At 36.9% G+C, this 27,400-nt stretch overlaps 1 protein-coding gene across 12 annotated transcripts in view; it reads left to right on the top strand.

Annotated features, from left to right (window-relative positions):
- pot (papillote) overlaps positions 1-27,400 on the top strand; it is a 163,956-nt gene that overhangs the window by 45,338 nt on the left and 91,218 nt on the right. Inside the window, exon 3 of one of the 12 annotated variants that reach the window (XM_067785018.1) lies at positions 19,176-19,217. The exons of the other annotated variants lie outside the window; for them this stretch is intronic. The gene's annotated coding sequence lies outside the window, so the exon portion shown is untranslated. The remainder of the gene's footprint in view (positions 1-19,175; positions 19,218-27,400) is intronic. 12 annotated transcript variants of the gene reach the window in all.

Raw genomic sequence — 27,400 nt, 5'->3', positions numbered from 1 at the left:
GTGGGCGTGGTCATAGTCGGATTGCGGCCATATTTTAGACCAAGATAAAATGACTTCAGATAAGCACGTGAACTAAGTTTGGTTAAGATATATCTTTTTTTGCTCAAGTTATCGTGTTAACGGCCGAGCGGAAGGACAGACGGTCGACTGTGTATAAAAACTGGGTGCGGCTTCAACCGATTTCGCCCATTTTCACAGAAAACAGTTATCGTCATAGAAGCTATGCCCCTACCAAATTTCACACGGATTGGTAAATTTTTGTTCGACTTATGGCATTAAAAGTATTATAGACGAACTAAATGGAAAATGGCGGCGTTACGCCCATTTTGAAATTTTCTTTTATCTTTGTGTTTTGTTACACCATATCATTACTGGATTCGAAAGTTGACATAATTTACTTTTATACTGTAAAGATATTAAATTTTTTGTTAAAATTTGACTTAAAAAAATTTTTTTTAAAATTGGGCGTGTTCGTAATACGATTTCGCTAATTTTTATTTGGCACACATATAATAATAGGAGTAACGTGCCTACCAAATTGCATCGTGAAATCTTGAACGACTGCCAAATTACAGTTTGCAAAACTTTTAAATTAACTTCTTTTAAAAGTGGGCGGTGCCACGCCCATTGTCCAAAATTTTTTTAATTTTATATTTTGCGTCATATGGTCAACGCACCTACCAAGTTTCATCGCTTTATCCGTCTTTGGTAATGAATTATCGCACTTTTTCGGTTTTTCGAAATTTTCGATATCGAAAAAGTGGGCGTGGTTGTAGTCCGATATCGTTCATTTTAAACAGCGATCTGAGATGAGCGCCCAGGAACCCACACAATAAATTCCATCAAGATACCTCAAAATTTACTCAAGTTATCGTGTTTACAGGCGGACGGACGGACAGACGGACGGACGGAGGACATGGCTAAATGAATTTCTTTTTTCACCCAGATCATTTTGATATATAGAAGTCTATATCTTGATTAGTTTATGCCGTTACGGATATCCGTTATGCGAACCAAGTTAATATACTCTGTGAGCTCTGCTCAGCTGAGTATAAAAATTATGGCGGTATAATCATTTTATGATTTAGTTTAAAACTTTAAGAGCGTAGGCTTTGCATCTTTTGAATTGCAGCTCAAGTTATAGCTTATAAAAGTATCATCAACAAAGAATATATAGCTTGTATTCAAAATAAGCTTATAATACTTAATAAGCATAAAACTTTGGTAATGAGTGTTTTTTGAAGCTGCCTAAATGCCGCTATGCCTGAATCTTGAAACACAATGCCCTGAAGCCGCGAAATAAACAAGACGAACATCGCCTTGTCAAAAATAGAATCCCCATAATTACATGAAGGTGAACACAATGAAAGCCAAGAGCGAAATTTACGCGACGTCATTTTGCGGCGATAGATTTAATTCTATCGTCGCCGCCGGGCGATGACGACAATATATGCTAAAGGTGACCATATTTATTTTATGCTTCAAAGCTCAAATTAAATTTAAACTAAAAATACATTTTATCTCGTTCTTTAAAAAGCACAAACATACATTTCCAAACTCTGGATTAGAATAAATTAATTTTCACAATTATAAAAAAGTATTTCAGTGAGTTCTATGTGTGAAGTCATTAGTTCCTTCTTCTCTATTGCTTTATCATTTCACATGGTCACTCCTATTGTAGTCAAATCAGCTGTGTGTAAAATTTAATTTGTGAAAATTTTGTAAACGAATCGAAAATTTAAAGAAATTGCTAATTAAAATGGATATAAGTGAATATGTCATAGAAAAAGCTCAAGAAAACGATTTTTTATATATTCTTGGTTCTTTCGATTATAAAAATATAAATAAAAAACAGTCGATATTGGGAAATATTGGAAAGCATTGAACTTGGATGGTAAGTATTTATATGTTTGGATGTGACGTTATTTTCATATATTTAAGTATGCTTTTTAGGAGAAACTTGTCGTAAGAAGTGGAAAAGTCTACGAGATACTTATAAAAGGAGTAAGCGCTGTGCCCTGTTGCCTTCCGGGAGCGCCGCAGGAAGTGCTACAAAAAGTTGGAAATACATGAATTCAGTGCAGTTTTTAGACGTCTATCCTGATTCAAGAAAGTAAGTACAGCGTTGTATATATTGCCGCGGTGGGCTTGAGTATTTTTCATTATATTTCACAATTACTACACGTATAAAAATCCCAGGAGAGGTATCAAAAGATACTTTAGAATTACCACAATATTTGGTACAGTGATACTCTATATGTAATAGAGTTTGATCGGGAATGGGAGTGGGATGTATTTAGTAGCAAAGACAGTGAATGCCATTTTTAATTTTTTTGTGGAATTAACGAATATCAATCATATATTTTTCCTTTTTAGAGCTGTTGGAAATTGTGAACCTGGCATGGTTAACGAACATACTGATATAAATGAAAAATCAACAGATTTCTCACACTCTTCATATCGTGAACAACATATAGTTAACGAATCGCAAATGAGCGAACATTCGACAGATTGTTCCAATTCTCCAAATGCAAATATAGATGCTAGTTTTGACCCGTATATAATATACGAACCACAGTTAATTGACGAGTACTCCAAACTTTCAAATGCTAAAGAAGCTATAACCGATGTCCCTCAGAATAAAGTAAAACAAGCAAGCAGATGCCAAAGTTACTTCAGTTTTTAAGGGTCCGCTAAAAGAGTTATCAAAAACAATCCAGAAGATAACTTGTGAGCCTGAGCAAGAAAAAATACGGGGTTCAACATCGCTTTTGCTTGAAAGCTAGGCGAAAACAGTTTCCAGTGCCAAATTATCGTAGAATAATTTGCACAATATTGAAAGCAAAGTTGTTGCTTTGTCTATGTAGAACTGGGAAAGACAAGTGTCAATAATTTAACGTCTATAGCTGATAGCTAAACAGTCGTAAGTCCAAAAAATATATTTTGAGAAATGATAAAAACAAGTACCTCAATGACAAATGACAATACATCGTATAGGCAGCCAACAATATCTGAGCTACGATCTTTTGCCAGAAGGTCAAAAAGTGAAGAATAAAGTTTAAAAATAATATTAATTCCATTTGGAATAAAAGTGGAGTTGCGACTGCTTACCTCTCATTACAGACAAATCATTAGCTTAATACACAAAGGTCCTAACCAAAATATTTGAAATTTTTACGAGTAGCGAATCACATTTTATTTTCGCGTTCACTACAAGTCTCTATCGCTTTTTGGTAACGGTTTTGCAATTCAATTTGGTATACCTGTTTTCTATGCTCACTTCCATAACGTCTCTCGACAGCGGCCATCAATACTTCATAACTGTTCCGTTCGTACTCTGGAATCGTCTGTGAGATTTGCGCTGAAGTCCCTTTCAGTGCCACGAACAGTACAGCAACTTTATCTTCCGCATTACAGTTGTTCACTGTCGACGTGTTCTCAAACTGTAGCTTAAAGACCTGGAAAGGAACAGAACCGTCAAAGGATTGTATCTTTACCTTTGGATGACTCGCTGAAACTGCTGGGCGCTTTATTTGCAACTCCTGAATACGACCTCTCAAAGCTTCTACCTCGGCCTCGATTTTGTTCTCAAACTGCATTATTTTTTCGTCCATACGGGATTCTAGTTGTGCAAAGATCTGCGATGATACCTGTGCTGAAATTTGTCCCGACATTTCGGATATATATGCCTCCTGTGCTTCAATCCTGGATGATATCTGTGACGACATTTCGGATATACGTGCCTCCTGAGTTTCAATCCTCGATGTTATTTGTGACGACATTTCCGATAAACGAGTCTCCTGTGATTCCATTTGGGATACCATATACGCCTTCTCTTCTGCCAGCTGAGATGTTATATTTGTATTTTGTTCTTCCAGTTGGGATGCCATATATGTCTTCTGTTCTTCCAGTTGAGATGACATTTGCGACGACATGTTACTGTCGATGTTTGTGTAGATATTGCAGACAATATCATGTTCAATTCTGTGCTCGCCATTGTCGGCGGTGTTTCATTTTTCTCCTCCAATTTTGTTGTCTTCCACCTTAATTCCTTCTGATGCAATTGCCTCTCGTAGTCGTGCCTGAAGTTAGAGTTTATTGCCGGTTGTATTCAATCTACGGGCTTTCAACTCCATTTTAAGTTGCTGTGTCCTTAATTCACTTAACTTTGCCATGTCCAAGTTGTATTCGAAGTCTTTGGAATTTATTTAACCACTCCTCTTCTGACACCAATTGTAACGAACTTACTGAAACTCCGCTTATTTCACACCTTATAATAACGTTCATATCGCTAAATTGTTGAATAAATAACTCCAATATACAATGATGTCAAATGATCTTTATTAGACTACTTTAAAAATACTTCATAATAACACTTATACTTCGCCACCAAACGTGTGCTTGAATCAAACTGATTGCTGCTTACTCAGCTTTCGCTCCTTTTATACTCTCTGCTGTCTCGTTCGCATAATTCTAGGCCTTTCTTCTACTTGAATTTACTTCTTAGTTACCAGATACATATATGCATGTGAATTTGTAGTTTATAGTCTCTCGCATATACATATGAGTGTGTATATATGAGTATTGGTGATTGCATACTTTTGTGAGTATCCCAGATATATGCATGTGTTTGTGCATTTCTCTCCGCTGCTTGTATGGACATATGTGTAGACATAATGAATGATTTGTTTATGTGCACACAAGTCACTGCTTAGTATTGGCTTAGAGATGATAGTATCCCTTGGTGTTGCTAATATTCGCCACAATATATAAATATTCAATAATATGAAATTATTTTCCTTTGAGAAAATGTCAGAAAATATCCCCGCCGCTGCCTATTGTGTTTAACTGGACGAAACATCTGAGCGTAAATTTGAAAAATGGCATCGCCCGGCGCGGCGTATATCGTCGTCGCTCGGCATTGTGTTTCAAGCTTGAATATGGTTTCCCCGCAAAACTTATACTGCTGTGCAAAATGACGTTCAGTAACACCATCAGCTCAGTCAGAATTGGGAAGGACCTCTCCAAGCCCTTAGAGACTAAATAGGGTTTCAGACAGTGTGGCAACCTTATTTGATGCTGTGGAACAATATTCTATAAAAACTTTCAAGGACTGACTTATGTCAACGACGTTGATAATATCAGCCTGAACATCAGCGACGTAAGTTTTGCTTACTCAAAACTGGGAAAGAAGCAGAAAAGATGGGTTTGTTGATGAGTGAGGACCAAGGGAAACACCTGCTGTCATAAAGCAAAGAGTCAGCGTATTTGCGCCCTGGCAACTACGCCACTGTTGGCAGCCATAATTACGAAATTGTAAAAGATTCCGTTTATTCGGAAACCACAAACAACAACTTCACCTTTGATATTAAGCGAAGAAGCACTCTTGGCAATAAATGCTACTTTAGACTAGGTAGACAATTGAAAAGTAAATTGACTTATTTTGTTTTGTTGATTTTCCGACAAGGTGGATAAATTATCTATATTGCAACGATTTTATGTCATCCCTTGTTAAATTTGGTTTCGAGGCAAACCTGTTTCGGCATTGTGCCATCATCACTGTCGATTTTCGTCCTGAACTGTTATTACCGTTTGTCTTGTATTTATAGTTCGTAGGTATATGGGCAGTTATTGTCAAAATTGATGCTTGTGTATATTTATGTGTATTTGCCGTGTGTTCATTCAGAACTGAGGGTGGTTTTTAATGATCGATTTGTGTAGCTGACTGAGGCAGCTTAAAGTCAGTAATTCTAGTCATTTGACCTTCTTTATGGGTTTGTTGCTTTATTTTGTGTTTATTTGTTGTTAAGTGTTTGTCTGTTGTACCTATGTGATTACTTTGTTTCTTGTAAACAACTTTTGCTTGTATGTGAAGAAACCTAACTGTTTTATTGATGTTTGCTGGGTAACATTTATTTTCGACCATGTGATTCGCGAAGATAGACTCTGGTAAAATATTTGGATTCTTTGTTTTTTGTTGTAACCTCTAATATATTCTCTGAACCTCGTTCTTATTCGCCGTCCTGTTTGTCCTATGTAACTGTGTTGGCATCCGCAGGTAAGCTTGTATATGCCGTGGCTGCTAAACGGATCTTCTGAGTTAGTCTTAGTTCTTAGTTTTCGCCCTAGATAGGAAGTAAATTTCTTTTTCGGCAAACAAAAATTATGCTTATCGTACCCGTCTTGCTATACGGTTCAGAAGCATGCGCCATGACAACATCAGATTAGGCGGCTCTGCGAATGTTCGAGAGAAAAGTTCTTCCAAAATTTAACGGGCATCTACGTGTTGACGAAGGCATGTATCGCAAATTAAAACGCAGCGGCTGTGATGGCTAGGCCATTAAGTAAATAAGTAAGTAACTCCCTTTTTACTATACTAACTAATACATACATATACATATATGCTAAATATTCAACACCTACGCTTATTTGATAAAACTTATTTCACTCAAATATGGCATGATAAGTGGTCAGTATTTCTGATGCTTTGCGTCTGCAGGAAGATCTGAATGCTATTAACGATTGGGCTTCACAAAATAATCTGCGACTCAACATTATTAAATGCTGTCACATAACGTTTACTAAGTCAATGAATATCCTTTCGTCCGTGTATTCGATCTCAAACGTAACTCTTGCCTCAGTTGATGAGTTTCATGATCTTGGCGTAATTTTTGATTCGTCTTTTACCTTTGCTAATCATGTTAACTTTCTCATACCAAAAGCTTATACCAACTTAGCTTTCTTACAAAGATATGCGAAGGATTTCAAAGACCCGTATACCGGAAAAGTATTGTATAATTCTTTAGTACGTTCAAAGTTAAAATATGCCTCAGTCATTTGGAATCCGATATACTCTTCACACTCTTTAAGTATTGAAAGAGTTCAGCGCAAATTCACACGGTTTGCTCTTCAACCTCTATACTTTGATAGCCTCATGCCACCCTACAATGCGAGATGCATGCTTATCAATGTCTTACACTTGCAGCCAGGCATTCTGCTCAAGGCTTAATGTTTATTTTTGATATAATATCTGGTGCTTTTGACTGTTCTGAACTTCTTGGTCAGGTAACTTTCAATGTCCCTAACAGAGCCCTCCGCCCTACATTCCGTATTGAAGTGTTGTGTTCTAATTTCTTCAGTTTTGCTCCTCTTCTAAGAAGACTTGTAGAATACAATCACCTATCTAGGAGTCTATATCTTAATTTTGCCATGTCTGGGTCTCTCTTCAAGGCATGCATTGAGTCCTACTATTTATCACATTAAGTCATACTTAAATTAATAATTTAGTTCTAAGTAAACCTGTAATCTAGTCAGTAAGGTATGTTACCATTGACTCAATAAAGAAATGAAATGAAATGAAAATTAAACTCTCTGCTTGTACTTATTTTTCCCCTGCAGGGTAAAAACTAATGACTTTGCGTTTAAGCTTTGGTATTTTATTGTTGTCTGCCGCCCAAATACTTGACTCACTACAATATTTACGCATTTCTTTTTGCTCCAGCATTATTATCTATTAATCTTTGGTATGTCTAGAGAATGGCGAACTGCTGGTAACTATCTGACGACCTGTCTGTCTAGCAAACATACTGTCTACATGCACACAACAGACAATGGTTTCATCCACGAACATCATTTTTGCAGATTATTTTTAAAGATATTAATGTCCGAACGCATTTATTCACATGCAATTGCTATATGTTGGGATAGGTATTTTATATAATTTTTTATGTACTAAAGTGTATTAGTGTAGAGAACCAACAAAAAAAATGTTAGTAATAAACTGAAATGGGCTATGATTTTATCCTCACACTCAGAAATGGCGATTGCGACTTCGCGGTCATTTTCTTCAGTAATGAGTAATATCATGGGAAAAACGTTAGCAGAACTAAGTAAGTGAGCACAGGGATGTGGCCTTAGGCTAAATCCGGAGAAGACAATCCTACTACCCTTCACGAGGAAGTACAAACAGCCCTCCTTTTCTTTACCAAGGCTAAGCGACCAGCTACTAATTCTATCCAGTCAGAATCATTCCTAATTAGTTTGCGCTTAGCCACTTGTTTCGCGATAAATGACGCCAATTGAATGCACATAAGGAGATCATTTCATATCTGCGTAAAGCTCATATAGCTTGTCATCATAACTCCTTCGATACTCTCTATCGGCATCACAGAAAAGGCCATAAATCTTCCGGAGAAATTTCTATCGAACAAAGAGCCATATCATCTTCTCTTGACTCATATTTTCTCGACAGCGCTGCAGAGCGTAATTTTTGTACCAGATTTATTCGTGATTCGAAAATCTCGCCAGATCCCAAGCTATCGATTTCTTGAGTGTCGAAACTCTCGCTTTTGTTCGAGAAGAAATCGTAAGCTCTACTTAAGATATAAGAACTTCCAGGAATTGAAATATAAATAAAGTGCATATTTTTTGTTAGGTACTTACATAGTTACATAGCTTAATTGAAGCGACTAAATCTATTTGTGTGCGTTTATATTTTCGAATCATTCTACAGCATCGTTTGTTCGCTCACCGCAACACGCCAACAACTTCTGCTGTTAGCATTGCATTATACGTGTCACAAACTCCATACTACTACCAACTAACCTCCTTACCCAACTTATCAATGAACAAATGCGGCTAGTAAGATCAACTTAACTTTTCAACCAACACACCTTCCGTTTCCCAACACATATGTACATTAAACAAACACATTTAAGCTCTCCTAGTGTGTGCCCGTATATTTTTCAAAGTCAACAGTATTCATTATATAACAGAAACCAAACCGCATACATATTTCCGACCACGCAGAATTGTTAAATATATTTCAGTAACAACTCTCGCAAATCTTGCAAATGTCCCATCAGCTTGCAGATAACTAGAATTGCAAAATTTCTATCTGTATTTTTGTCTGGATAGTATTATTATTGTGGGAAGGTTGCATATGTTTGTGTGTGTGTGCATGTCGGGATTTATAAAAAAATTAAAAGTACTTTACAAATCTTCGAAAGGTAAGCCAAAGGAAAACATATTTTCTTCTAAGTTGTGAGTCTGAGCCAGCTTTTGTTAATGGACTTTGAAATGCAAGTCATCATCATCTTTATTAAGTGGCGCTTAACCGCAGATGATTTTGGCCGTTTCGTAACAATTCGCCAATTGGGAGCACCAAGTGAGGTCAAGTATCCAGCTGGCGCTCCCCACTCAGTAGAGGTCTCCCTCTTCCTCTGCTTGCAAGCGGTGGTGTCGACTGTAGTACTTTTTTGGCGGGAGCGTCTTTCTCCTTTCGTATTATATGACCTAGCCAGCGAAGCCTTTGAGTTTTTATTCGCTGCATTATCGTCGTATCTGCGTAGAGCTCATACAGCTCATCATCATACCTTCGATGATGCTCTCCGTCGGCATCACGGACAGAACCATACATCTTCCGAAGAACTTTTCTCTCGAACACTCTAAGAGCCATCGCATCTTCTCTCGACGCCGTATATGATTCCGAGTCAAATCATCAGTACAGTTATGATGAGCGACTTCTAGATCGTGATCCTTTTTCGTCGAGAGGGGATTTTACTTGTTCATTGCCAACTCAGTCCAAAGTAGCACTTGCAAGCAAGTGTTATTTTCCGTTTGATTTCTTAGCTGACATTATTTTTGCTGCTAGTTCTGGTTCCCAAATAGACGACATCCTTCATAGTTTTGAATTTATATTCGTCAATAGTGACGTAGCTCCCAAGGCATGAATGCGTCAATTCTTTCTAAGAAGGCAGCAGTTACTTGGTTTGACCTTATTAACTATGAGACCCAATTTTTTGCTTCTTAACCTAAATCAGCGAAGGCCGAACTCACTGCACGTTTGTTTAGACTAATAATGTCAACATCATCAGCATACGCCAGTAGTTGTAAACTCTCATAATAGATTATGCCATCTCGGTTTGAAATGAAAGTGAATATGATTTTTCTCTCTGAGACCGATTTATTTAACAAATGAAAACTATGTGGTTAAGAAGGTGGTGACTTGAAAATTTTGTTAGCCTCGCAGGATCGCGTTTATCGCCTAGGTGCTTGGCCGTGAGCACAAATGCGTTATCGTTCGCAAAGCCGAGAGTTTTCGCCCTATCGGGTTTGCTCCGTCGTACATAATGATCGAAAGCAATGGACCGAGCACGGAGCCTCAAGGCACGCCGCCTGTAACGTGGAGCTTTTATACTCCAAACACCTTTTCATATTCTAGTACTCTACCTTCGAAGAAGCTACGTATGTTCGAACGCATGTAAAAGGATATGACTATCCTTTAATATAAATATAATGATCCAAAGCAGTGGACCGAACACGGAGCCTCAAGGCAGGCCGCCTCTAACGTGGAGATTTTATACACCAATCACCTTTTCATATCCTAGTACTCTACCTTCGAAGAAGCTACGTATGATCGAACGCATGTAAAAGGATATGACTATCCGGTCGAGCGTGTATAGCATTTTCACACAGTGTTGAAGGCATTTTTTACATCAATAGCTATATGCTTTAGAGCAATCGAGTGCCACTTATGGACTCTTGGGTTAATTTCCTCGCCGCATGGCAGAAATGGCGAAAACCCTCTTATTGAACAATTGATTGTATGGGAGTATGCATATGCTATAGTTGTTCGATCCGGTCGATTCCGACATATGTCAAATCCCCCATCAAAATATGCCAGCTTACCAAATTTCAGAAAGATATCTCAAAAATTGAGGGACTAGTGTGCGTTCAAACAAATGGACAGACGGACAGACGGACAGACGGACGGACGGACGGACGGACGGACGGACAGACGGACATGGCTAAATCAATTTAGCTCGTCCCCTGATCATTTTGGTATACTTATTGGTGGGTCTAACGGAAACATATACATAAAAAATGATTTGGAGATTTGAAAACGAAAAAAATCGATTTCGACCAAAACAAGTCCCAAAAACCAAAAAAAATTTTTTTTTTTAAATGTTAATGCCAACGTTTTTATCGCATAATCTTAAGTGGGATAGGAACTATCCAAATTCGTTTTCATCGTCAACACTTTTGCACGCTTTTTAAGAAACCCTTAAAAAAATGGCGAATAAATAAATTTTTTCACCAAAACACTCCTCAAAACCCAAAAAATATTTTTTTTTTTTCAAAAAACTGTTATCGCCAAGGTTTTTAGCGGACACTTTTGAGTCGGGCGGGGTATACATGAAAATTTTAAAATCAAATGAAAACTTTTTAAGTAGGTCATGAAAAAAACCTTAAAAATCAAAGAAAAAAGTCAAAAAACTCAAATTTTGCAGGCTCGAAAATTATTTTTTTGGGTATGCTTAGTGGAACTTTTTTCCTGAGTAAAAAACCTTTCGAAAAATCGATGGCGCGATATAGGTTAATAAATCGATCCAGCTTAATATATATATATTATATATATATCGTACCTACTTGATTGAAAATACCATTTACTACTTGTTTTTATCTCTGAATGAACAAAGATCCAACATGCGACCTTGAAGCTTCTTAGTTTCATTAAATTTGTTGTCGTTTTTTCACTTTTGATTCTGCTTCACACTTTATTAACATAAACATACATAGTCTTATATATAGAGATAATACAAAAATATAATTTAATTCAATAAAACCTGTCTGTTTACTTGCAACAAAACTTCTTCCTACATCATCAGATGTCTGCAGATGTGCCTGCAATTTTCTTTCTGTAGCGATATATTTTACAATAAAAGCTAAACTTGTTCCAAATGAAGTAAACAATGGACTACATAACAACCAAATGCATTCAGATTACAGTTTTTTAGAAAACTTTCATATAATGAAACCCTGCCTTTTATGAATTAGTTTCAAGATCAAAGCTTTAGTTTGGCTTTTATTCTTCTTTTTATATATTTTAGTTAAAAATATCAGCGGCATTTTTCAGTGAAAAATAGCACTACTTTCGTAGCCAAATAATTTAATTTAATGCTATGTCTGAATTTAAGTTCCCTGCAAAGCTCTACCAAATGACGTTAAGTAACACCACCAGATACGCTAGGATTGAAAGGGACCTATCCGAGCCATTCGAACCCAAGCGAGGTCTCAGTCCACGCAACTCCCTCTCGTGTGATTTCTTCAACATAATGCTGGAGAAGATAGTTCCAGCAGCAGTACTTAACCGCGATGGTACCATCTATTATAAGAAGTACAATCATCGTCGTATACAGATGTTATTGATATTGTTAGCCTGAAAAAACGCGCTGTGAGTTCTGCCTTCTTGGAATGAGGACAAGACGAAGTACAAAGATAGAATTGACCGAGAAATAATTGACACATTCGCGTCTTGGCAGCCACGTCACTGTTGCTGCATATATGTAAATTGAAACAGTGAAGTATTTTGTCTATTTGGGAATCAACATAAGTAGCAAAAACAATATCAGTTATGACGATTATTATTATATGGCCTAGAAGCACTGCGACCTTTGTGTAGATCTATTGTGCATGACCTTTCAGCCTAACTTGTATGTGGGTGCTTTTAAGTATCTAAGTACCTCTTCAGGCTTTTTATTACATGTCGCATGGGAATTAAGGGTCACGCCAGCTAGATGGGAGAGTCTCTGCTTTGCCAGATCCTTCACAAAGAATGTGAACCGGCGTTTCATGCTCCAACTCACAGAAATGACAAATTTGAGTATCGGATAGATTTAACTTACATAGGTGATATTATAGACCACAGTGTACCGTATAGTACACAGTAGGACGTCCCTGTTTAGATTAGTGAGTTTAGCAGATACTACCGTTGCCGGAAGTATAAAGAGTTTGACCTGTCTTTATCCTGGGCAGTCAATCCAGTGACGTCTGAATTGTTTTGTTTCCCAGTTACTTATAGTTGTTGTTGTTGTTGTTGTTGTAGCGATAAGGTTGCTCCCCGAAGGCTTTGGGGAGTGTTATCGATGTGATGGTCCTTTGCCGGATACAGATCCGGTACGCTCCGGTACCACAGCACCATTAAGGTGCTGGCCCGACCATCTCGGGAACGATTTATGTGGCCACATTAAACCTTCAGGCCATCCCCTCCCTCCCCAACCCCAAGTTCCATAAGGAGCTTAGGGTCGCCAGAGCCTCGTCTGTTAGTAAAACAGGATTCGCCGCTGATAGGTGAGGTTGACAATTGGGTTTGGAGAAGCTATATGTTGCGCTGGCAACCTGCAGGGTTGCGCTACACAGCCCCTTGAATCTGGTATTTTAGTCGCCTCTTACGACAGGCATACCTACCGCGGGTATATTCTGACCCCCCCTAACCCGCTGGGGGAAGTTATTTATAGTTTCCCTGGTTTGTGCATTTGTGAGTCCATAAAAGTGCTCTGGACCATAGAATGCTGCTGAAGCCCCCCGCTTTGCTAGGTAATCTGCTAGTTCATTACCTTCATGTTCCTGATATCCGGTAACTCATCCTAACAAAACCTTGCTTTTGGCTCTCAGGTCATTAAGGATTTCTGTACAGTCATCCATGCTCGACGATAGGGGGAAGGGGGGATTCCCCTAGGCCCGGGATTTCTCTGGGGGCCCGCGATTTAGAGGTACTAAGAATTTCAAAAGCAACGAATATTGATAATGGTTTTTTTCCTGGGCCTGAGGAGACAATAAAAACATCAAAAAAAAAATGTGTTTCTCAGGGGGCCCGCGATTTAGAGGTACTAAGACATTTTTTTAATTCAGGAGAGTCTTTAGTTCTTCCATGTGCAAATTTTAAGCAGAATTTCAAAAGTATCGAATATTGATAATGATTTTTTGCCTGAGCCTGAGGAGACAATAAAAATATCAAACAAAAATGTGTTGGTCAGGGGCCCGCGATTTAGAGGTACTAAGACATTTTTTTTATTCATGAGAGTCTTTAGTTTTTCAAAAGTAACGAATATTGATAATGATTTTTTGCCTAGACCTGAGGAGACAATAAAAACATCAAACAAAAATGTATGTTTAGATGAATCCGAAATCGTAAAGTTTTCGTGGTGACACTGATGAAAGTTCATCTTCAAAAAGTCTTCCAACAATACTACCAACTCTGTATAAATTCCAGATTATTTACACGACTTCGATATCGGTACCATCAATAATGAGTTTCTGCGATCTGAAGTAGTCAATGAACTAATTTGTCGAGGTCATCAAAAGGGTCCTGTTATTTTTCCACGTGATTACCATGATGAGGCATTTCCTACCTCGTTGTTAAACAGAATCTTGCCAAATGGAGAGAAAATGGAGCGTGACTTGTTAGTGTAGAGTGCCAGTAGCAAGCTTTTTATTGCATACCATGTCGTCTGTTAAGCACCAATACTTTAAATCGACCTAAAATTGATTACTGTCATCACACCAAAATACCTAAAATCACATTAAATGTTATATTCAATAGTGATCTTTACAAAATCTAATTCAAAAGGAGGCTACAATTGAGTCACTTATCAATGACCGGCTAATCACTGATACTCAAAAGTGGAAAGAAATTTTATATACAATTTTGGACACTATTTTCTTTTTGGGTGAAAGAGGCATAGCTTTCAGAGGCGAAAGTATATATCTTGGTGAACGAAACAATGAACATTTTTTGGGCATCCAAGATCTCATAAGCCAATTCTATCCGATAATTAGAGATCATTTGGAGAAAGTTAGGATTTCACAACAGGAGCACAAACATCTACAAGTTCCCCATCTTTCCCCAGACAGTTAGAACGATTTTATAGAAATTTGTGCAAAGCACCTGAGGGAAACTATATTAGATCAAGGCAAGAAAGCCAAGTATTTAGCTATTATCGCTGATGCTATGCCTGATGCTAGTCACGTTGACTACGTTCATTTTGCGCTAACTCTATTTCAATTCGAAAGCAACAAATTTTAAAATTAAATAACGGTTTTTGGCTTTCGTGAATTGTAATCAAAAAACTGGTCAGAAAATCGCTGATCTAATTTGCCATACTAGACTGAAGATAGTCGTGCACAAGGGTACGATAACGGCGCCAATATGAAAGGAGCTTACCACGGAGCACTACGTCACATTCTCGACAAAAACTCGACTGCCGATTACTCGCCTTGTGCAACCCACAGGCTCAATTTATGTGGTGTTGATGCTGCAGAATATTGTACGGCTGCAATTACTTTCTTCGGAGTTCTACAAAAATGTTTTGCTATTTTCAGCAGCACTCCACAACGATGGGACATCCTCAAAAGAAATGTACCTAGCTCACTTCATAGTCTTTCAGTCAAAAGCCAAATTTGACTCCGCAAGCATACGGCGATATTACCGGCATTCTCAAGTACATCAACAAGTTCGAACGTATCTTGCTTTCCTCAATTTGGTTCAAAATACTGACTATCATTAATGAAAGAAACGTGGTCTTCCAAGCTAGAGACGCCACCATAGATGTTGAGGTCTGACATCTAGATGCCTTATTAGCTGATTTGAAGTTGATCAGGAACCAATGCGAAACAATTTTAAACGAATGCAAAACAGTTGCTATTCAATTGAACATCTCGCCAAAGTTTCCAGACATTCGAAAAAGAAAACCCAAAAGACGTTCTGATTTAAATGAGATGAATACGGATGATTTAAAGTCTGATTTTAATACATCCTTGGTGATCGTTGATTCGGTAATCACTGGCATTACTGAACGATTTGCAGCTATGAGAAATTTGAACGAAACGTTTTCCTCTTTGTGGCAATTTGAAGACACAGATGAAACTACGGTTTGGGCGAGCGCAGCAAAATTTGTCGAAAAATACAAGTCGGACATTTCTCAAAGCATAGAATACGAAATAGTTCGCTTGAAACATATTTACGAAGCAAATTTTGATAAAGTTCTGTCACCATTGGAATTGCTAAATGCCATCTACATATGTTCAAAATCTGTATACGATTTTCCCCAACACTTGTGTTGCTTTACGTATCTTTTGCACTATACCTGTCACTGTAGCTCGTGCAGAACGTTCCTTCAGCGTCCTTTCAAAAATCAAAAGTTTTGTGTTGAATCCGTTTTGGCAAGACTGTTAAGTTTTTATATTATTATAAAAATATTGCAGCGAAAAAAGCAAGTAAAGCCACTCTTTGGTATCCGAACTTTCTATATTGAATAATTAAATGTTTGTACGTTTAAGGGTGTTCAATTTTTACTTAAGATTTTTAGGAATTAATGAGTTTAACACCGATAAATGATAATTGTTATTCAATTATTATTGTTCGTTTTTATTGGGAAAAACTGAAAAGAAGGAAACATATACTGGCATATTGCGATGGTATCATTTCTAAAACCGCCACGTCATCATCGTCAGGCAACTTCCTAATCTTTTTATTTATTTCAACAGGTTTCACCGGAGATCGAACCGCGGTTAAACTGATGAAATCACAATCGCCTAACCATTGGGCTACTGTGTTGTATTTGCTTTCTTGGCAAATGCTAAATGTTTCCTTCCTTTCAGTTTTTCCCAATAAAAACCAAAAATAATAATTTAATAACAATTGGCATTTATCGGTGTTAAGCTCATTAATTTTTAAAAATCTTGAATGATTAAAATTTATAATCATCATTAAATTTATCAGAAATATACTAAAATGTTACCAAATAACTAGAATACAATAAAACAGTACAAATAGTAAATATTCTGTGTTAATTTTATTGTCAGTTCTTAGTCCAAAAATCATTTAGTTGATGCGGCAAAAATTTTGTTTGATGTAATCCATCAATAATGATTCATGAATGAGACGTCATAAGTTCAAGTTAATCAAATGTATTAGTGGATTTTTTATAGAGGGCCCGTAAATTGTTTAGGCCCAGGCCTGGAATTTCTCTCTACGGCCCTGCAGTCATCCACTAGACTAGATGTAATTTTGTAGGATTGCAAGGCACACAAATCCAAATCTAGATCCCATTCCCAAACCAACTCCTACTTCCATTACCACTCCCACTCCAAATTGTTAGCAATAACTTTTGGCTACTTTCACTCAAACTTCCTACTCACTTCACGTGCAAATATTTCCCACTGCCAATCCAACTCCCACTCCAACGCCCACACCCAGTCCTCACGCTACTCCAACTCCCACTCTTAATACCACTATCACTCCTACGTCGATTTGATAACTTAAATATGAAAAACCCAAAATTTAAGAACCTTATTAGGGGCAATTTGAGAATCCACGTGACCTTGGTTATCAGCTTGGTTTAAGTAATACACTGGATACAAATAATTTTTAAGCAGATAAGTTGACAGGGAAGCGAGAAAATTAAGCCATACATTTCATGTCTTATAAATTGTTTGGCGTAATTCTTTTCATGGCTTCTAAGAACTTGTTGTCCTGTTATTTTATACAGCGTAGAAATTCTGAAGATTCTGTTTTTAAAAGCACGGGTAGACAATTGCCTGATCTAAGTGATGATTTAAGTTGAACAATTCTTAATTGCAGATCTTCGTGAGATATTCTGGGTGATTTTTCACTTGTCGGAGCGGCAGTTCATTAATTCAATACTCCATCTGTTCGCTCGACTTTCTAACTTATATAAATCGTTTTTGTGTGGAAAGTAAAGGTTTCTCTGACCACATACCTCTGGTCTTGGAGTTTGGTAGCCCGAGTACCTAGGAGCCAGAAAAATTTGAATAAAAATACTGAAGTCTTCCACACAGTTAGTAATTCTAGTGATTGGTGGTGAGTTGCTAATTCGTTAAAATAAAACATGTCCGTTGTTGTTTTTGTGTTAATAGTGTTTCGCCCTATTCATTGTGTGCGACCATTCACAAATTTTAATCGAAGTCCTATAACGGGAATGGAAGAGTTCGTCTAGTGACTTATCGCTACAGCTTATGCGCAGACCATACTTCCATTGTAGTGCAGCATCATCAAATGTTAAACGGATAGACCACCTATGTAGTTCCTTACCTGCACTTTGAAGGGTCTCTTACAGCCCCAATAGAAGTGGATCGTTTTCGCAACGTTGCTCATATGTCAGAAGAGCCGATACACGTATATACCGATGGTTCTAAAGTAATAGAAAGACCAAACCAATCTTACAAGTTACCACATCACTTCAGTGTTTTCCTGGCGTAAGTATTAACCGTGACTAAAGCAATAGAACCACTGGAGGAAAACAGCTTAAACTGCAGTCGCGTAAAATTTTACATTGACAGTAAAGCAGCAATCAAAGCAACAATATCTCATAGCACAATGTCTTAAAGAATGTTTAACGGGAAGACACACTAGGAAAAAATCTGGCTAGAGAGAAATACATATATATCTATATTGGAACTCTGGGCATATGGGAATAGATAGAATATGGAAATAGAAGCAAAGCGCGGCATAGTTCCTAGAAAGCTTCTAATATTTGCCAAAAGAACAGAGTTATTTTATAACATAGGTCCTGGTTTCTGATAGGGTTTTATAGTTTGTTCTTTGAGTAAACTTCTGGTAACAATATGGACTCATTCAGTGTATGTGTGGTCCTCATGGGCCAGCTAGTTCAATTTAACCTAACCTTACCATAAAAATTACACTACTCTGAACATTTCAGCATATGAGAACATCATGCGAAAGAGCATCTGTGTATAAAGCAGGCATGCTTAACGAACGAAACGATATCATTTCGTTACGATAATCAACGTTAATAAACGCTACGAAGTCACTTCGTTTCGTTTATTAACGTTAAGATCGTCAAATTAACGTTAATTTGGCGTTCTTAACGTTAATAAACGAAACGAAATGACTTCGTTTCGTTTATTAACGTTGATTATCGTAACGAAATGATATCGTTTCGTTCGTTAAGCATGCCTGGTATAAAGCATGAATTTAGCAGCATTTTGAGAAAAAGTGCAAAGCCTCCATAAATAAACACATTTTAGAGAGGTTAGTCATCATGGAAATGTGTCAGCATCAAAACGTTTAAATATTTTTACAAAGGGTTCCGCAGAAAAATGACTCAGAAAAAGTAAGCATCTTCAAATTAAATCAAAGTTTAATAAGAACGTTACATGAGTTCAAAGTACAAGTGTACAAAAGTAAATAGTTTTCTTTCACTTCCACAAGTTCTTTGCACTAAGTTTTATTTCAGTCGTATACAATCATACCTAAATAAATATTAAGCTTTATAGGTCTCATATCCTGATATAAATCTTTACAAATTCACTCACGTACTTATTTCATATTTTTTTTTATTCTCTTTTCGCAGGTAAGAGTTGTCACGATAAACAGTAACTGATAAATCAATACGGTAAGATTTCCTTATGCATATAATTCATTAATTATCAGATTAGTCAGAAGAGGATATATATTTACATGCGTTATATTTATAACAAGCGCACACATATACATACATACATATATGTTGATATATATATGTATAAAGAGTATTGTATAGTGCGGTCAAGCACGAATTCGCAATACCAGATTAAAAATTCTCAAACCCGTATAGGAAACCATAAAAAAAAGATAAATATTCATGCCTAATAGTTACATATGGTCAGTCGGCTTCGTAAACAATTTTTGAGTTTTGCGCAACAAGAATTTGTCATAACCTATGACGAGGTGTGTCAATAGGCAATTCCATTTAAAGGCGTTGACGTTAATGTGCGCTCACACAATATATTTGTAGATAAATGAGGATGTATGCGTTCATTAGGGTGTTCGTTATTTAACAAACTATTTCTTTTTTTTTATTATCATGAGGAGAAGAAGGAAGGGAGACGCCTGTTTAGAAGGAAAAACCGAGAGGCAGAAGGGCGTGAGTGCGAGGAGCTTCAGATGCTGGCTGATAGAAATAAAGCCCAAAATTCTACCAAAGAATCCGGCGTATGACAGAAGGTGTGGAGACCGGAGTAGATTCATGCAAAAATGACACTGGCGGGTAACTGACGTACAGAGTGGTGCGCTCAAGTTGTGGAAGGAACACTTCAACTCACTGCAAGCTAGCTAGGACGAAGACGAACCCGAGAGATCCTGCAAACCACGTCAATTACAACGGAATCAGTTTTCCTAATATCGCGTTTAAAGTTCTATCTAGCGTACAGTGCAAAAGACTGAAGCCCATAGTGAAAATAGTCAACAATCTGATTGGACCAAAAAGACGGAGGGAGAAGTGAACAAAAGGATTAAGAAGGGCAGGCCAGAGTTAGACGGAACAAGTTAGGACGAAGACTTCATACCTTTCATGAATGGGGCTGAACAATAACCTTATTCCGTTCGTAATCTCCAAATAATTGGATGTATAAGATAAGAAATATATAGCGAACAGATGAACATACCTAAACGATTTTTAAGATAAATATAAAATAAAAAATGGCAGATAAGGGGTTTATCTGAACGATCGGTTGTATGGGATATATATTATATATAGCTCGGATAGAAATGATGTTTACAGGAAATCTTCTATGATATATTAAAATATATATCACCGAGTTTCACGTTTTTATATTGGAAATTAAGGAGAAATGGCCAAAAATCTTTCTGTCTGAACGATCGGTTGTATGGGATAGGTATATACTATATACATATAGCTCCGTTCAAAGTAACTTTATCAGGAAATCTTCTATGATATATAAGAATAAATATCACCAAATTTAACGTATTTATATTGGAAATTAAGGGAGAAATGGCTAAAAAACTTTCTATCTGAACAATCGGTTGTATGGGATATATACTATAAATAGCTCCGATCAAAGTGATTTTTTCAGAAAATCTTTTATGATATATTAAAATATATATCACCGAGTTTCACGTTTATATTTTCTAAATTAAGGGAGAAATGGCCAAAAATCTTTCTATCTGAATGATCGGTTGTATGGGATGTAACTATATATAGCTCCGATCAAAGTGATTTTTTTAGGATACCTTCTAAGATATATTAGAATATATATCACAGAGTTTCACGTTTATACTTTCTAAATTGTGGCAGGAATGACCAAAATCGTCTTATCTGAACGATCGGTTGGGAGATATATGTTACAGTGGTCCGATCCTACCGGATCCGACAAATGTCTAATACAATATAAAAATACATCTTTATGCCAAATTTCATTGAGATATCTCAAAATTTTAGGGACTAGTTTGCGTTCAAACAGACAGACGGACGGACTGATGGACGGACGGACAGACGGACATGGCTATATCAACTCAGTTCGTCGCCCTGATCAATTCGGTATACTTAATGGTGAGTCTATCTTCTATATTTCTCAACGTTACAAACATCGGACCAAAGTTAATATATCATTTCATGTTCATGAAAGGTATAAAAAGCTAATTAAGATGTATGCAGATAGACCAAATTTAGCGCAGAACAACGCCTGCCGGGTCTGCTAGTTTATATTAAATTAAGATATAACATAAAAATAAATAGATAAATAGATATAACATAAAAATCAGCGAAAATTTACGGTTTTTCATGGAATGCTCGATTGAACGCCGTACACACCGCACCAGTCTAGTATACTTATCAAGCATATGTGAGGCTATAACTAAAGTAAGACACAGTTTATGAATGAAGCATTTAATTACAATTGAAGTAGATATATGTACATACATATATTTGTATGTATATACAAAAGTAGTTGCATTGTTTAGCACAGATATACAATATGTATAAGGCCATACTTACAATCACATTTACTTCACACTCACTTTTTGCTTGCCGTGTGCATGTATATGTATATCTTTATCTAGTAATATGTACTTTATGCCCGTACTGGTGTATAGATACAGTTAGATAGTTTAAGGAAACTTGCAAACTGACATAACCGCTTCAACTGCAACTATTGGTGCAAGTAAAAGCAAAACGTTTGAGTTGTAAGTGGTTAGACCATAAGACAGTTAGATGTTTAGGCCATATAAGTTAAATATTGCAAAAAACTGCTTTCACTGTTTGCGTATGCACACATGGAGCATAACTAATGCGATACACACATATACATACATATGTATGTAGCTCACAGAACAGGTTGTAGATGGCGAAGAGTGGTCAACTGAATTGATAAGGCAAAGCAATAAAAAAAAAAAAAATTAGGTAGATATGTCTTTTCTTATGCATTCATATGTTTATTTTTAATTTATGTGAAGTAGTTGTAAGAGTATAAATAGATTGAGTATTGAAGTTGTGATGATGTTTGAATAGATTAATAAGGCCAATTGGTAGTTTGTGAGAGCCAGCATTCGTGATATTGAAATTTTGGATTTAATTATCTGTTCATCTTTCTTATTCGTAAAATTGTATGAGTTTTCGTCGCTCAAGAAATTTTATTCAACTACTAGCTATCACCCGCTACTTTGTATGCATGGAACTTTGAAATAAAGCAAACTCACTTAAATTTTTCGCATATCACAGCATCTAAATGCGTGTTAGAGTGTAAGCAGTTCCTGGAGAGAATCGCGGCAGGGAGAAGCATACATCTATATTGGGTCCCATATGGGAATAAATGGGAATGAAAAGGCGGATGAAGAAGCTAAAAAGGGCGCATCCCTTAAAGCTTGCTCCGTAGACGTCCCAATTATACTGGGCGAAATTAAGCGAAGGCGAGAGGTGTGCATGATCGACCAAGCAGGAAAGGCGTGGATTCAAGCGCGGGGCTGTAAAGTGTCGAAGATCATGTGAAGGTCTTACAACCTTGGACTAACAAAGTTGCTTCTATCATTAAAAAGAGAGGACTGTATACTCATGACGGGTATTCTGAATGGACACTACCTTCTGGCGTCACATGTCTTTAAATTAGGCTTGGTCAGTGATAGCAGATGTAGGAAGTGCGGGCTGGAGGAGGAAACGAGCGAGCACGTTCTGTGCTCTTGCCCTGCACTTGGCAGGCTAAGACTCCAGCTATTAGGAGTAATACAGCTGTCAGATCTAGAAGCAGCATGTGGCTTAAATCCTAGGAAGCTTCTAGTATTTGCCAAGAGGACGGAGTTATTTTATAACATAAGTCCCGACTTTTGGTAAGGTTTTTCAGTTTGGTCGTTAAAACAAACTTCTGGTAACACTGCGGATTTATTCAGTCTATGTGAGGTAACTGAACCTACTTAAATTTTTTGGTTGCCTAAACCTATGTAACTGCAAACTGCGCAGAAATCTTCGAATTTTGTTATTGGCGGACAAGTTACATGCAGTTTTCCATACATATGATCACGGAAAACACCTCACATGTTCTTTAAATAGGATCTTTGCTTGGAAGTATGTTTATGCTTGGTAAAAAGACGCTCACACAGACAGGAAATGTTTTTATTCTTAGCATAAAAGGAAGAAAGTGGCTGCGCTGAAGGAAACACCGGCGAATTTTAAGCAGAACTTCTAAGGTCTCTCACACATGATTCACATCTAGAAATTGTGCCCTGTTATGGTATATATATGTCGGTACGTCATTGTATTGAAAAGTTCGAGCTATCTTCTTTACCTAGATTTAAATACTACAAAAATGTGGTACGGCTAGGATCTGTTGTATAGTCTCCTAAGTTTTTATGTTCTAAATATACTCCTGGTTGCTCTGCAAATGTACCTCATATATGCATTACCAAAGAATTTTGTTGGTAAATATGAAAGCCAAGTAATATTAAACCGCTTCCGAGGTATTAATATAGCGACCTCATTTATAGTTTTAGCCTATATCTTGGAAACGAATTAAATAACTCAAAATTTAAAAAAATGTGTAAAAGCCCTCATCAGAAGCTTTTTGATTTGATATCCATATTGTAAAAATACATTTGAAAAGCCCGGGCTCATATTATGGGTATCAAGGACATAGATATTCAGGAGTTTGAAATGTATCCTTAATTTTAAGTTAGAGATTTAGGGGTTTGAAATGTATCTCCAATTTAAAGTTAGATTCAGCTGATGCAACAGTGAAAGTCGTACTCAATGCTGTCCAGTGGTTTTTTAGTGATGCGAGTGCAAACATACAGACAAAAAATTTTAAAACTGCTGATTTGGTTTCAGGGGGTGCAAGGCTGCCACGAGAAGAAACAATGACCTTACCACAGCAAGAGGGGCTTCTGCGGCATACGCCTTTTATCCCCATATTTATTATATGCCCACCGAGCCATCTTTGTCGAGTGGGTGGTCCTACGACCAATATGAACTCAAAAACATCAGAACTTAGAAAGAATTTGAAAATAAAGAAAATGGCGTCGCAAGTCGCAATTAGGCGTTATGAATTATGCATTATTTTTATGCAGTGGTCGACGCAACCGACCGCTAAATTAAGCGCTTGGACCTCGGGGACCTAAATCAATGTTAGAGCTGCAGTCATGGTAAGGAAACACTCATGGTAAGGAAGTACTCTTATATGCTATCTAACTTTAGCAATGAAGACCAGTGCTACATGGCCCATCACAGGTAAAGTTTTTCTTGGAAATCTTCATCATTTTATAAGAACCATAGTTTGTTTGGGGATACTCTTCAGGACCCAAAAGACCACCTTTTTGTTCTTCTTTACTTTACTCCATATAGTAATGATGCTAAGCAGTGACGTGAATTCACATCCATAGATCAATCATTATGTATCTACATAAACGAAACAATAGTTGCGTATACCCATATGTACCATGTACGTATACGAGCAGCGTAGAGTCAATCCACAAACACATGCATATGTCTGAGATACTCCTTAAAGTATGCAATGAGAAAAACTATAAAATTATGCAATTGTAGTTACAGCTGAGAAGTTTGAGAGCTACTGGACTAGTAGATTCTGGAAGCGCCTAGAAGATGCGAACGTTGAAATCCGAGAGTATAAAAGGCGGCAATTGTAGAGGCGCTGGAATTCAGTTTGATTTGAGATTTCGATTAAGACGCTATCTAGCGATCAAGAGCAGTATTATTTTGAATAGTAGAGTTTCATTTGAGCTATCAATCAGTTTGGTTATTCAGCAAGCTATTCGTTGCACAGTTTGAGCGTTATTGTGAAGTACTTTAATAAAGGCCATTTTGCATTATTACATATTGGAGTTATTTATTCAACAGTTTAGTGATTCGAACTTAGCAGAGAATTTGAAATAAGAGGATTTGCAGCAAATTCGTTACAATAAAATGCTGTTTTTACATAAAATAGAAACAGACATTGAACTCAACATATGTTACTTGCGTTTAACCCTCCCATAGATTGTGGCGTCTGGCTAGACGAGAAGGCTTTATTTTCGCGAATAACTTTACTACTACCAACCAGATCATGAAAATCTTTAGTGACTTTTTAAGTTTAGAGGCGGTCTTTATAATAATTCGGAAACCGATATTTTTTTATTTTTATTTAATCTTTTTTTTTGTACCAAAATTGATTATGTCACATTTTATCATTGTCGTCTGGCTAGACGAACATATTTTTAAGTCTATAAAACCTCATAGGTCGTATTCATTTTAAAATTTATCAATAAAAATTCAAACTTATTTCTGGGTAATCACAGTGTGCGGCGGTTTTCTTCAAAATTTAAATAAAAATGCAAATATTTATGGATAAAGGTTAAAGTGTCAAATTTCGTCTGGCCAGACGACCACGCTAAGATGTGTTGAATTTACTCACCGCTAATCGGAGGGTTAATTCCCTAAGATAACTTCTTTTTTGCACAAGATATAAATGACATGGTTTTATTCTCAGTTGAGCAGAGCTCACAGAGTATATTAACTTTGATTGGATAACGGTTGATTGTACAGGTATAAAGGAATCGAGATAGATATAGACTTCCATATATCAAAATCATCAGGATCGAAAAAAAATTTGATTGAGCCATTGCCGTCCGTCCGTCCGTCCGTTAACACGATAACTTGAGTAAATTTTGAGGTATCTTGATGAAATTTGCTATGTAGGTTCCTGAGCATTCATCTCAGATCGCTATTTAAAATGAACGACATCGGATTATAACCACGCCCACTTTTTCGATATCGAAAATTTCGAAAAACCGAAAAAGGGGATAATTCATTACCAAAGACGGATAAAACGATGAAACTTGGTAGGTAAGTTGAACTTATGGCGTAGAATAGAAAATTTGTACAACTTTGGACAATGGGCGTGGCACCGCCCACTTTTAAAAGAAGGTAATTTAAAATTTTGCAAGCTGAAATTTGGCAGTCGTTGAAGATATCATAATGAAATTTATGCCTAATAAAAATTGGCAAAATCTGAGAACGACCACGCCCACTTAAAACAAAAATGTTTAAAGTCAAATTTTAACAAAAAATTTTAAATTTTTACAGTATATAAGTAAATTATGTCAACATTCAACTCCAGTAATGATGTGGTGCAATAAAATACAAAAATGAAAGAAAATTTCAAAATTGGCGTGGCTCCGCCCTTTTTCATTTAATTTGTCTAGGATACTTTTAATGCCATAACTCGAACAAAAATTTACCAAACCTTGTGAAATTTGGTACAGTGTTAGATTATAGGACAATAACTTATTTCTATGAAAGAGGGAGAAATCGGTTGAAGCCACGCCCGGTTTTTATACACAGTCCACCGTCCGTCCTTCCACTCGACCGTTAACACGATAACTTGAGCAAAATTCGATATATCTTTACTAAACTCAGTTCACGTCTGAACTCACTTTGTATTGGTATAAAAAATGGCTGAAATCCGACTATGACCACGCCCACTTTTTCGATATCGAAAATTACGAAAAATTAAAAAAATGCCATAATTCTATATCAAATACGAAAAAAGGGATGAAACATGGTAATTGGATTGGTTTATTGACGCAAAATATAACTTTAGAAAAAAACTTTGTAAAATGGTTGTGACAGCTACCATATTAAGTAGAAGAAAGTGAAAAAGTTCTGCAGGGCGAAATAAAAAACGCTTGAAACCTTGGCAGGAATACTGTTCGTGGTATTACATATATAAGTAAATTAGCGGTATCCAACAGATAATGTTCTGGGTCACCTTGGTTCACATTTTGGTCCATATCTGGAAAACGCCTTCACATATACAACTACGACCACTCCCTTTTAAAACCCCCATTAATACCTTTAATTTGATACCCATATCGTACAAACACATTCTAGAGTCACCCCTGGTCCACCTTTATGGCGATATCTCGAGGAGGCGTCCACCTATAGAACTAAGGCCCACTCCATTTTAAAATACTCATTAACCCTTTTCATTTGATGCCCATATCGTACAAGCAAATTCTAGGTTCCACCTTTATGGCGATATCTTGAAACGGCGTCCACTTATGGAACTAAGGATCACTCTCTCTTAAAATAAACATTAACACCTTTCATTTGATACCCATATCGTACAAACAAATTCTAGAGTCAGCCCTGGTCCACCTTTATGGCGATATCCCGAAATGGCGCCCACCTATAGAACTATGGCCCACTCCCTTTTAGAATAGTCATTAACACCTTTCGTTTGATACACATATTGTACAAACGCATTCTAGAGTCATCCCTGGTCCACCTTTATGGCGATATCTCGAAAAGGTGTCCAC

The sequence above is a fragment of the Eurosta solidaginis genome, chromosome 4 (assembly GCF_040869045.1).
Source record: "Eurosta solidaginis isolate ZX-2024a chromosome 4, ASM4086904v1, whole genome shotgun sequence".
Classification (NCBI taxonomy): Eukaryota; Metazoa; Arthropoda; class Insecta; order Diptera; family Tephritidae; genus Eurosta; species Eurosta solidaginis.
This window is presented reverse-complemented; position numbering and strand designations above follow the sequence as displayed.